A 7310-nucleotide genomic window follows, 5' to 3' on the forward strand; every position below is an offset into this window, starting at 1 on the left:
GAGCTCGGCCTCGTTCGGTTCTGTTCGGCTCCTCCCCGCGCCGCAGCCCCTGCGCGTCGCGGGAGCAGAGCCGCATCTCCGCGGCTCACCGGCAGGTGTCGGTACAGCGGGGTCGGTTCAGCCGACAGGTCTTTTCCCAGCGCTTGAGGACCGAGCGGGTGGTGATGGAGGGGCTCCCGGGCCTGGGGGGGAGCGTCACTCCCCTTATTTCTGCCGAGAGAGTGGGCCGTGGGAGGGAGCCAGCTTCTGCACCTGTTTCCCTGTCTGTTTCCCCTGCAACAATGAGCAGGGTCCAGAGGGCCTGGGACGGCGCAGGCTCTGTCCTTCTTGGGTCTCTCGGGGATCCAGTTTCCCCCTCTGTAAAGTGGGATAATTCGCCCAGTTCGGATGAATACCTTTTGAATTAGTCCTGGGTTGCAGAAAGCCAAAGGTGGAGAAAGTGAGTCCGGAGAGTGAAGCCATCCAGCCAGTCCGAGGAGGGGCTCAGGACTAGCAAGCCAGCGAACCAGCTCAGGGGACAGGGAGTTCCCATTGGACCCTCTGCCTGCTTTGGAGGAACAGATGAGGGAATGCGCGCCCCAGCCAGCCCCAGCCAGCCTCAGCCTCGGTCTCAGTGGGCTCTCTATCCTCCTCCTTCCCCTTCCCTGCCCCCTCAGCTCCCTAGGAAGGGGATGGGATGCCCCATGGGGTGCCAGGTTGGATGGGAGCATCACCGGCCTCTGGGCGCCAACGTTCTCTCTCCCTAGTTGGTGGCGCTGGCGGTTTCCTTTGTCCAGTTTTAATTGGTTACTGTCCTTGAGCAATTGGAAAAGTGTCCGGCCAGTCACACTTCCCATAGCTGACTCCAGGAATCATTTGGATCTCTCTCATTTTTTTGACAGGCACACATTTTATTTTTTAAATACACGCAGGGTTCCCACGGCTTTATATGCACTGACTAAATGTCACTATTTTTATACTTTCTCACAGCTCTGGGCTGGGAGGTGGATGTGGGTAGGAGCTGGGTTCTGAGAATCAGTGTGTTAGGATAGGTTGCTAGTTACACATCAGCTGGGGAGGGCAAAGGGAAAGCAAGGGGGTAGACTACCCACGTGCAGTCCTGCACGTGTATAGGGCCCAAGGTAAAAAAATTTAAGCCCAAACAGACTTCACAATACCTGGGTTTATGGTCATCAGATCTCTGATTTAATCTCAGGACATTTAGGTCACCAGTGCCAGTTGCCCAGCACGTGCACAGGTGGTTGAGCAAAAGAGGGGAGCTGAAGGGACAGGGACGGGCGCAGAGAAGCCCAGGAAGAAAAGCCCATAAATACTGAGCTCTGTAAAGAAAAGGTGCCCACTCGGCACCGCCCGAGTGGATTTCCACACTACCAATACATTCTCACTTCACTGCACGTTGTCTCTTGATTGACATCTTTTCCCCAAGAAGACAAGAGCCGAGTTCTCGTCATCACTCCGGTAAAACATGTGGTGCCGTGACCCGGATTGTCTCATCGCTGGTGAGCCAGCTGTCCGTGCCACCTCGGCTTGAAGGACGCGACCAACTGTTCTCTTGCCCTCACCTGGACAGTACTGCCCCAAGGCTTCGGGTACAGTACCCCCTATTGGGCAGGCCTTAACAAGAGACCTACAGGACCTATTTTTCAAGGGGGGGCGGCCATTCACTGTGTTGATAATGGACTCATCCACTCCCCCACCAGGAAGCTAGGTCTTCACCATATAACCAAAACTCTAAATTTTCTTGTCAAGAGGGGCTACAAGATAACCAGAAAGAAGGCACAGAGTACAACGAATAAACTACTTCTCCTTCTCAGCCCCTGGGAACAAGGGTATCTCCAGAAAGAGGCGGGCCACACAAGAGATCCCGGATTCCCTCACCTGGGAGCAGCTCCGAGCCTTTCTCGGGCTGACGGGGCACTGTAGCCCGCGGACCCAGAGTAAGGGGAACTAACAAAGCCTCTCCAGCAGGGTCTCAGACCAGAGCCTGAGCCCACCCCTGCACCCTAGGATGGGGAGCAGGTCCGGGCATTCACCCAAATGAAAGGCAGCGCCAATGAACGCGCCTACTCTCAAGCAACCGAACCCAGAAAAACCTTGCCAACTATTTGTAACTGAGAAGTGGGGTAGTCTTTGGGGTTCTAACCCAAAATCTAGGGCCCAGAAACCAACGCATTGGATACCTCCCCAAGAACTTAGACCCGGTGGCCCAGGGGTGGCCACACCGCCTCAGGATGCTTGCAGCAGCAGCCCTGCCGGCGGAGGAGGTCTCAGGATTACTCTCAGACAAGAAATCACCCTTTATACGTCCAACCAAATAAACCCCCTTCTAGAACGTGAGGGAGCCCACCGGCGTACTGACAGTAGGATACTAAAATACCAAGGGTTAATACTAGGTCAGGGTAGAGTGCTGCTCCCCCTAAATCCAGCGACCATAGTGCCCCTTCCAGGAGACAGTGCGCCACCCCGCTCCTGCAGTGACATCCCCCAATCCTGTGCCAGCAGAGAGCCTTGCAGGCCCAGCCACGGGACAGTGTGGACAAGGTCTGGTTCACTGGTGGAAGCTGTTCGGTCAGGAATGGGGTCCACCACGCCGGATACTGCTGTCGCACATCAGCAGGTCACAGGCCTGAGCCTTGCCTCCCGGGACGCCTGCCCAGCTAGCTGAAGTGACAGCCCTAACAAGAGCCCTTGGATTAGGAGCAGGGAAAAGAATCAATATTTACACGGACTCTACATATGCATTTCTAGTACTTCATACTCAAGCCTCTATTTGGAGAGAAAGGGGATACATCATCACCAGGAATACTCCTATTAAACAGGGGCCTCACATCCTTAAATTACTTCAAGCTATAAACTTACCCAGGAAAATAGCACTTATACACTGCAAGCACACAAAACGTAACATAAAATAACACAGAAAAATAAGTTTGCGCCCTGGCCGGTTTGGCTCAGCGGTTGGAGCGTCGGCCTGTGGACCAGAGAGTCCCAGGTTCGGTTCCCACTAGGGGCACGTACCAAAAACGAAAAAAAAAGACAAATAAGTTTGCCAATATCTCTGCTAGAAGGGAGGCTTCTGCTCAAGGTTCCCTTCTAGGGCCTTTAAGTCCAATGGGCCGGGGAGGCCCTAACGCCTCGGTTTACCCAGGAGGAGAGTCGTTGGGTCAAACACCATAAATATGTCAAGAACACGAAGGGCTGGTACCAGCAGGAAGGTCTCACTCACCTTTCACAAACCCTGCAATGAAAAGCTATTAAAGGGTCACATGACTCCTGCCACTTTATGCAAAATAAATTACAAAAAGTCTGTCAATGTCTTTTCACTAAAAGGGCCTAACAAAAACCATCTGCCAGGTCGGTCAGAATTGTGCCCTCTGTGCCGTAAACAACCCCCAGGGATCCCGCCCTCCTTTAGCGAGACCAGTGCAGAGGAACTGACCCAGGGGAAGACTGGCGAACCGACTTCACTCAAATGCCCTCATGTGGAGGCCAAAAGTCTCTACTCGTCTTCATTGACACCTTTATCCGCTGACTAAAAGTCTTTCTGACCAGGACATAAAGAGCCCAAGAGTTAGTCAGAAATCTCTTAAAAGAGATTGTTCCTCGATTCGGACAACCCAGGTCCCTACACAGTGACAAGGGCCTTCCTTCCCACCACACAGGGGTCTGTAAGGCTCGGGGGGTCACCGGCACTTGCACTCGGCTTGGAGACCTCGATCCTCAGGAAAGGCGGGGAAACGAATCAGACTATCAAGAGAATCATTAACAGGCTCTGCAAACAAAACAAACAAAATTGGTTACAAGTCCTCCCTATCGCTCCTTTATTGACTTTAGAGAGAGAGGACGTGAGAGGGAGAGAGAGATAGAAACATCGATGAGAGAGAACATCGAGCGGCAGCCTCCTGCATGCCCCCCACTGGGGATCCAGCCCACAACCTGGGCACGTGCCCTGACTGGGAATCGAACGGCCACCTATTGGTGCATGGGTCGACGCTCAACCAGTGAGCCACACCGGCCAGGCCCTTTGAATTGCTGTTTTAAGGACTATAAAGACTACTCAACTCCAACTGAGCCCCTTGGAGGCCTGATATGGGAGATCCTTCCTTTATTCTGACCTACTGTTTAACAAAGAAATAGCTAAAACCACCCATTATTTCATATCACTAGCCAAATTTTAACAAACCTTACAAAAATATAATCACCATATAGACCCCACAACTGCTAATACTCTTCTTTTATATGAGTCCGGCTCCCAGGTCCTCATTAAAACCTGGAGAGATGAATCTCCTGGATGGCAACTCACACCCTTATGAAAAGGACCATACCGTGTCTTGCTTTCCACCCCTACAGCAATCAAAATACCCCAAATTTCCAGCTAAATACATAATTTCAGGATAAAACCCTACTGTCAAACTGAGCCAAAGGAAAAAGGAAACAAGAAAAGAACTAAATGGACCAGTGAGCCCTTGAAATACCTTAAGTTTCTTTTTTTAAAAAGAGTGAAACAAAACCACCACACGCCCTGGCCAGTTTGCTCAGTGGTTAGAGCATCGGCCTGCGGACCAGAGAGTCCCGGGTTCGGTTCCCGCTAAGGGCACATACTTTGGCTGCAGTTTGTCCCCACCCCAGTTGGGGTCATGTGGGTGGCAACCACTTGATGTGTCTCTCTCACATCGATGTTTCTCTCTCTCTCTTCCCTCCTTCTCTCCTGATCTGTCTGAAGATAAATGCAAAAATGTCCTCTGGTGAGGATAAAAAAACAAAAACAAAACCAAAACCACCACGCAAAATACATAATGTAATAAATGGAATTTGCTATGGCCGTTTTCTGTGTGTGTGTTTTTTAAACTAATTTTTATACTGTCTTCAAATACTCTGAGATGCCAAGGAGGGAACATTTCTGTCCTCAGTGGGTTTAAAGGTGGGACAAGTTAACATGTACATGCTTTTACTAATTGTTACTTACTGCTATCCATCTCTAGCTATAATTTGGCAGAATAATTCTCTCTTCCTAACAACTCAAGAAATATTATCACAAATTTCTAAACCCAATTATGGGGTATGTCACCAACAGCCCACTCCAGGAGCACAAAATGCTATATTAGGACAACCTGCTCATCCTACTAGTATCTTTCTAAAACGCCCTTATTGGGCTCCTTTATCTACCCCTAATACAGCTATTGAGGTTTCTATAATCCCAATTAACTCCACTCAGCATTGATACTTTGAACCCATAAGCATCATCCTCTACACTAATCTGTACACTAACTTTTCCTCCAACAAAGTTTTCAGTTTTACAAAAAAACTTCAGTTTTGCTAGTCGGGTTTAGCAAAAGGTCTTATAGATATATATGTGGCCCACAACAAAATGCTACCTTCTACTTAAAAATAAAACATAATTTCAAAAAACCCATATAATGAAAAAAGAAAAATCAATGCGGACCAAATGCCAGCAATTACACTAAAGGACCACTAATAAAATCATCAATATATAATAACACCACACAAGACCTAATGACAAATAAATATTTCCCTCTAAGATTAGGAACATGACAAAGGTGCCAACTCTCAGCAATTTTATTCAACAGAATATTGGAATTCCTAGCCAGAGCAATAAGACAAGAAAAGGAAATAAAAGACATCCACATTTGAAAGAAAGAAGTAAAATTGCCTCTGTTTGTTGATGACATGGTGTAATATATAGAGAGAAAATCCTAAAAATACTACCCCAAACTGTTAGACCTAATAAGCAAGTTCAGTAGTTTCAGGATATAAAAATCAACAACAACAAATAATCAGCTATAAAAAGCAGGAAATCTTGCCATTTATGACAACATGAATTGATATTTAGGGGCATTATGCTGAGTGAAATAGATCAGACAGAGACAAACAATATGATTCTCACTTACAGGTGGAATCTAAAAACACTGAACTCATAGAAACAAGAGGGTATGCCTTGTTATCTAATGGCTGGGAGATACGTTGGTCAGTCATAAAATGAGTAAGTTCTGGGGATTTAATGTACAGTATGGACTACAGTGAACATGGCTGTATTGTATACTTGAAAGTTGCTATGAGAGTAGAGGTGTAGTGTTCTCACCATAACAACAACCAAATGGGAATTATGTGAGTTAAAGGATGTGTTAACTAACCTAATTGTGGTAAGCCTTTTGCAATGTATTCATGTATTAAATCATTACATTGAGTGCTTTAAATTTTAGTGTTATGCATAAATGATATCTCAATAAAGTTGAAGAAAAAATTTTAAGAGGCAACATCATCTTTAAGAGTGACTATCCTAACTCTATCTACCATGCCTTACATTCTATACCTATCTTGCACTGGCTAAATCACTCTAGTCTGAATTCCACATCAACTCAAAACCAAACTCTTTATACTTACCACAGGGCCTTATGTTCCGAGACAAAACCCCACAAGGGGCATTGCTTTACAATGCCTCAACCCTGCAAAGACTTCAGGGTTCTAAACAATAGAATATATTACCCCCCAGCAAAAAAATATTCAAATCTTTTATTCTATACACACACACACACAAAGTGCAATTGGACTTCTATTTGCTGGAATTAGAGCCTTAATCAGCAGCCTCATAGGACTCACAAATAAAACAACTTATAAAGCCATAACTACAAAAAATATAACTACATCTATGACCGCCATCGCACATAAAATAGGAAACATTTCCAACTACTTTAAAAATCTTTAGACTCACTAGCCAAAATGACATTAAATAACCACATAGTGCTAGACTACTTACTGGTATCACAAAAAACGTTTGTGCTATGACAAACACCTTTTTTCAAAAAAAATTCTCACCTGAGGATATTTTTCCATTGATTTTCAGATAGAGCGGGAGGGAGGCAGGGAGAGAGAGAGAGAGAGAGAGAGAGAGAGAGAGAGAGAGAGAGAGAGAGAGACATTGATGTGAGAGAGACACACTGATTGGTTGCCGCCCGCATGACCCCAACCAGGGCCGGGGATCGAACCACAACCGAGGCACGTGCCCTTGACCGGAATCAAACTCGAGATTCTTTGGTCGTGGGCCGTCGCTTAACCACTGAGCCAAACTGGCCAGGGTGACAAACACCTTTTATTGCTTTCATATAAATACCACTGGCCAAATGAAGAGGAGCACTCAGAAAATAATAAAACGTACTAACTGGTTACAGGCCTTCAGCCAGCAGAGCATTAAGGACACTGTTTGGGACTCCATACGAAACATGAGCTTCTTGACCTGACCTAATTCCTCCCACTGCTAGGTACCTTGACAACAATCCTCCTGCTGCCATTTGGCC

Source organism: Molossus molossus, unplaced genomic scaffold, assembly GCF_014108415.1.
Source record: "Molossus molossus isolate mMolMol1 unplaced genomic scaffold, mMolMol1.p scaffold_m16_p_10, whole genome shotgun sequence".
Taxonomy (NCBI): Eukaryota; Metazoa; Chordata; class Mammalia; order Chiroptera; family Molossidae; genus Molossus; species Molossus molossus.